Genomic DNA, 6,617 nt, shown 5'->3' with positions numbered 1-6,617 from the left:
AAGTAGCTACTTACTTCCACAGAGTACAGTATGGAGAGGGGGAGGAGGAAGTTCACAGGGGAGCACCAGGACAAATGCTGCACAGCCAGGGATCAACGTCAATATCAACAGTCACAAATCACATTGACAGTATGCACCCTTGATATGTGATGAAAATGGTATACTACCTCTGTGATCGTCCCCCAAAACCCAGAATCCCAATCTAGTCATGAGAACATCAGACAGATTCTGAGGAATATTCTGTAAAATACCTAAACCAGTACTCCTCAAAACAAGGTACCAAAAACAAAGAAAATCTACAAACTGTCACACCCAAGGGGAGGCTGAGACATGACAGCTAAATATAACGTGGGGCCAGGCATGGTGGTGCATGCTCATAGTCCCAGTACTTTGGGAGGCTGAGGCAGGAGGATGGCTTGAGCTCAGGAGTTTGAGACCAGCCTGGGAAACATGGCAAAACCCTGTCTCTACAAAAAGTACAAAAATTAGCCAGGCATGATGGTGCACACCTGTAGTCCCAGCTATGTAAAAGACTGAGGTAGGAGGATCTTCTGAGCCCAGGAGGTGGAGGCTGCAGTGAGCTGAGATGGCGCCACTGCATTCCAGCCTGGGCGACAGAGCGAGACCTTGTCTCAAAAGACTATATGTATATAGATATGTATAATATATGTATATGTGTATATTGTATTATATGCATATATGTATAATATATAATTACTAATTGTATATTGTAATTAGCTAAAGAATATACACGTTAGCTAATTAATGTATCCATTACTTCACATATATATAATGTGGTATCCTCAATGGGATCATTGAACAACTACAAAAAATGGACATTAGATAAAAACTAAGGTATGATGGTTAATACTGAGAGTCAACTTGACTGGATTGAAGGGTACAAAGTATTAATCCCGGGTGTGTCTGTGAGGGTGTTGCCAAGGAGATTAACATTTGAGTCAGTGAGCTGGGAAAGGTAGACCCACCCTTAACCTGGGTGGGCACCATCTAATCAGCTGCCAGCCAGGCTCGAATGTAAGTAGGTAGAAAAATGTGAAAAGAGAAACTGACCTAGCCTCCCAGCCTACATCTTTCTCCCATGCTGATGCTTCCTGCCCTCAAACATCGGACTCCAAGTTATTTAATGTATATTTTTATATATATTTATGATATATATCTATATTCCATTAATTCTGTCCCTCTAGAGAACCCTAATACATAAGATAATTTGAATAAGTGTGAACTTTAAAAATTATGAATCAATATCAATTCATTAATTTGTTACATATGGTAACAAATGTACCATAGTAATATAAGGTATTAATAACAGGGGCAACTGAAGGTGGGGACAGTATACAGAAACCTTCTGTTCAATTCTTCTGTAAATCTAGAACTATTTTTAAAAAGTAAAGTCTATCAGTGTTTTAAATGTTTACATTCTTTATCTAGGCAATTCAACCTCCCAGAATTTGTTCTGAGAAAATAATCACAAATGTGGGCAAATACTTACCTACAAGAATATTTCAATATTATTCGTAATATATATAAACTAAATGCTCAATAATAGACTGGCCAAAGAAATTATTTTTCCTTAATTCAGTGGAATATTGTAGTCATTAAAAATACTGTAAAGAATATTGGATGATATAAATTTATGATATATTAAAAGAAAAACTAGGCTACAGATTATATGGACAGCAACATTCTGTCTTCACTGAGACAGAACCAGATAAATAGATAATAGAGACAGACACATTTATTTTTAGTTTCCTTTGAGCTTATCTTTACCTTCTAAATTTTTACATGGTATATATTGCTTTTTAGTGTGGTGAAGTATATGTAACATAAAATTTATCATTTTCAGCATTTTAAAGTGTACAATTTCATGGCATTTAGTACATTCACAATGTACCATCATCACAACTGTCTAGTTCCAGAACATTTTCATTGCAACAAAAGGGAACCCTGTATCCATCAAACAGTCACTCCCATTATCCTATCCAGTCCCTGGCAACCACTAATTTGGTTTCTGTCTCTATGAATTTACCTATTCTGGATATTCTGTATAAATGAAATAATACAACCTGTGAGCTGTTGTGTCCAGCTTTTCACTTAGCATCATGTTTTCAAGGTTCACTATGTTGTAGCATCTGGCCAATACTTCATTCCTTTTTATGACTGAATAATAGTACATTGTATGGATATACAAATTTTGTTTATCCATTTATCAGCTGGCGAACACATGGGTTGTTTCCATTTATATCTATTGTAAATAGTGCTGCTATGAACATTATTGCTTCTATAATGTAAAAATGCTGTTCTTAAAAGGTAACATCTAAATAAATTACATTCACTAAATCCCCCAGTCTATATCAGTGCTGATTCCCTAAGAAATTTCCTAAATTTGTTGACTTGCGTACAAGGACCCAATCTTCCTTTCATTACATTTGTGAAGTTTCTAGCCCCAAATTATCTTTTAAAAGTTGAACAATATTTTTCTCAATCTTTTCAATTCACAACACACAAATTGAATTAAAGAGGATTTTGTAAGAATTGATATATTTGAGATTAGCTCATGTTTTCATTTCCCTTTGGCTAGCTTGGAAGGCAAAGGTGATTTTTACCATTTTATCTATTATTCCTGCAGTTCTATTTACTATTTTGCATCCTAGAGGCAATGAACGATAAGGAAAATAATGTACATTTAAGTCTCATGTTGACATGTTAACGGTGTACTACGTCCAACTTGATGGTCATTACTAGAGGTGGACTGGTTCATTCTTTATTTTTGACTGCCTGGAGTTGGGCAAATTCTAGACATTTCAAGCTATCAAAAGTTAATCATGTGGGGTGGGGCACGGAGGCTCACGCCTGTAATCCCAACACTGGGAGGCTGAGGCAAGTGCATCATTTGAGGTCAGGAGTTCGAGACCAGCCTGGCCAACATGGTGAAACTCCATCTCTACTAAAAATGCAAAAATTAGCTGGGCAGTAATGGCGCACACCTGTAATCCCAGCTACTTGGGAGGCTGAGGCAGAATTGCTTGAGCCTAGCAGGCAGAGGTTGTGGTGAGCCGAGATTGGGCCACTGCACTCCAGGCTGGGTGAGAGAGTAAGGCCCTGACTGAAAAAAAAAAAAAAAAAAAAAAAAAAAAAGCTAATCAAGTGTGAATCCTGCTCAGCAATGAAAAGGTCTGAACTAATGATGCATACAGTAACATGAATGACCCTCAGTATAACTATGCTGAGAAAAAGAAACTAAACCAAAAAAATAAATCTGTATGAAATTCAAGGCTGGGCACAGCGGCTCATGCCTGTATTCCCAACCCTTTGGGAGGCCAAGGTGGGAGGATCACCAGAGGCCAGGAGTTTGAGACTAGCCTGAACAACAGAGCAAGACCCTGTCTCTTTAAAAATTAGCCAGGCATGGTGGAGCATACCTGTGGTCCCAGCTACTCAAGAAGCTGAGGTGGGAGGGTCACTTGAACCCAGGAAGTCAACACTGCCCTCCAGCTTGGGTGACCAAGTGAGACCCTTTCTCTACAAAAATAAATTTTTTAAATCCCAAACAATGCCAACTAGTCCATAGTGAAAGACAGAAGATCAACAATTGCCTAGATGGATGAGAAGGGGTATATAGGGAGGAATTACAAAGGGCCATGAGAAAACTTTTGGGGCTAATAGACATGTTTATCATCTTAATTGTGGTGATGGTTTTGAGACAGCCAGGTGGGTGGGGGTCCCTGGAGAAACTCCAATCAGCCTGCCCACTGAGGTGGAGCCTCAGGAAGTTCACGACCTTTGCAACGGGGAGAAGCCTGGTCCCTCCTCTTCCTGTGTGGAACATGGGATTCAAATGGTGGGCGGGAAGTGCTCTAGCAGGGACTCTGGCCTAGCAACAGTCTCTGTTTCCCACTTTTCTCCCTGTTTACCCAATAAAACCCTGTCTTACTCAATGGTCTGCAAGCCTGAATTTTCATGGCTGTAGGACAAAAAACCCTGTCTTTAACTGAACTAAGGAAAAGTCCTGCAACAGTTTCATGGATACATGTGTGTGTGTAAACTCATCAAACTGTATGCTTTAAATACATGTGTCAGTTATACCTCACTAACACCACAAAGAAAAAAAAGCTAATGATGTGAGATGCTCATACAATTATTATTAAACATAGTTTAAATGTGTACCTAATATTGATCCCACTTTTCTATTTATTCGCATTTAATGTCAAAACAACAAACATACAAGGGAAGGGTTATTTGATGTACCTCAGGTTAGAGGCATGTTTGTTCTTGGTGTCTTTATTAGTGGTCTATTTTAAATGTTGACATTGTTGTAAATTAGAATCTGCAGAGATCGACTCCCTGTTCTGCATAAATGCGAAAAGGAAATTAATCTGGTCCAAAGATATGCTCCTTTCATAAGGCCGAAGTATTTTAATCACCACCTCCCTGGGTTATTCTTCAGAGTCAGTGTTGGGTAATTTATCTCCTTTGAATCTATTATGAATACTTATGGATTTTTTTAGGGAAGGGGGTCTAATTCTAAATGTATAAATGGGATGTATTTTTTTTAAGTCATGAGCGAGCAGGAATGAAATTTCCCAGCAATAACGTTATAAAGTTATAAGCAGGGTTATAAGTGGTGATTGATGTCCCATTCCCCCATTTGGCACAGACAAACCACCCTTATGGATAAATGTAAAGGGGAACTGAATCTGCTATCGGCTCTTCAGTCTAAGCGCAGACTTTAGACTAAGTTACAATACAATTAAATAATAATTTAAATACTGTAACTTTTTCTGAGAAAAATGCACACAATATTTGAGTTGTCTACAATATTTCAAAGACTCTGAGCTAGTCTGACTCTCGTTGCATAACCCTGGGAAATTGTGAAACTCAGTTCTGACTTGTGTTCCACTATGATGAATTCATATGACCCAATGTCTTTCCCCAAATTTGCCACACACACAAATGCATACTCACAAATTCATACTCACAAATGCATACACACAAAACAATAACTAGAGTGAAGAGTCTATTTTGAAAAGTTTGCACAACTAGCAGCCATTATCTTTTCAAAGCCCAGGGTACTGCTGGTGGCGGTGGCCTGTTTGGAGCAGCCACTGTGGGGATGCCAGCTGCAGTGGGGAAGGTGCAGCTGGGGCTATGTGTTCCACAGAGCCAGAGGAGGGTGGGAATAGGCGGGGGTCCCACCCCCTACCGAGTTGGCTGGGCAACAGCCCCTCACTCCCCAGTGCAGCAGCAGCCACATTGACACAGCTCCAGACCCAGGCATCCCTGTATGCTCAGGGGCATGGGAAGCCCCCTGCCCCCACAGGCTTGGAAGTGTCTGCTTCCACTCCCTGGCCTCTTCCAACTCCCGGCACCTGCTCCGATTTCAGAGCCTGAAACTGGGTGCTGTCATGGCCCAGCTAGGTGTGTACACACTCAGGGCAGCACTGACATGCCAGACATTCCCTACTGCCTTGGCCCCCTCTGAAACTGAGCACCAACGAGCTCAGGAAGGGAGGCCAGGAGGGCTGAGGGAGGCTTGATGCAGGCCTGCAGGCGTCCCTTGGTGTGAACAGCCTGGGTGCCATGGAGGGCATGTTGATGGTGGCAGGAGGCAGATAGGTTCCTAGGAGGGAAGGGGTGGGTCCCTGGTGAAGACCCACCTTCAAACCAGGGACAGCCTGAAGCCTGGGGGCCAGGCTGCCAGTCCCAGGTGGTGTCCATGACCCAGAGTGAAAATTTATGGTGCTTTTTCCAGGTATGCCCATGGCCACCTATGGACCAATCATCATGCAGTTCCTCCCTTCTAAGCCCATAAAATCCCTGGATTCAGCCACACTTGCGTACTGGTCAGGATGATCTGCCTGTGGAAAGGAGCTGCCCACTATGGGTCTCCTCTCCACTGAGAGCTGGACACTCATCAGCATGGCCTGCCTGTGGAAAGGAGCTACTCACTTCGGGTCTCCTCAGAGCTATTCTGTCATTCAATGAAGCTCCTTTCCATCTTGCTCACTCTTCAGTTGCCCATGTGCCTCATTCTTCCTGGACATGGGACAAGAACTCAGGACCTGCTGAGTGGTGGGACTGAAAGAGCTGTAACACAAACAGGAATGAAACATGCCCCTTGCTCACCACATTGTGGGTGACAAGAAGGAGAGAAGACTTTCTGGGAGCCCAGACCTCAGGGCTCCCCAAGTCATGGCTGTGACATGCTATAACTCCCTCTTTGGGGCTTTGTGGTTCCTGGTGTCTCTGAGCTTTCTGGTGTTATTGCATTCCCCTTGTGCACATGCTGGTACCCACAGCAGAAGCTGTTTGCAGTACGTCTGGTCCAGCTGCAGCCTTGCACAGAGCTGGCGCCTGTACTGGCGCCTGGAGCTGCCTGCCCCACCACAGCTGGCACACCTGGCTGTGTGCAGTCGCTGGACCCTGCACTTGCTCACTCACATACCCTGGCAGGTGTGGGATCTGGGCTGGAAGCAGGAGCCACACGCAGCCTGATGGGCCAAGTGGGCAGAAGGAGCCCAGCGGGTGTGAGCAAAACCCAAGAAGAAGCACTGCTAGCCACAGAGGTTTCCAGCTGGTAAAGCAACACCCTAAGGATC

This window comes from Papio anubis, chromosome 14, assembly GCF_008728515.1.
Source record: "Papio anubis isolate 15944 chromosome 14, Panubis1.0, whole genome shotgun sequence".
Classification (NCBI taxonomy): domain Eukaryota; kingdom Metazoa; phylum Chordata; class Mammalia; order Primates; family Cercopithecidae; genus Papio; species Papio anubis.
The sequence above is the reverse complement of the archived record's forward strand: the minus strand, read 5'-3'. Positions refer to the sequence as shown.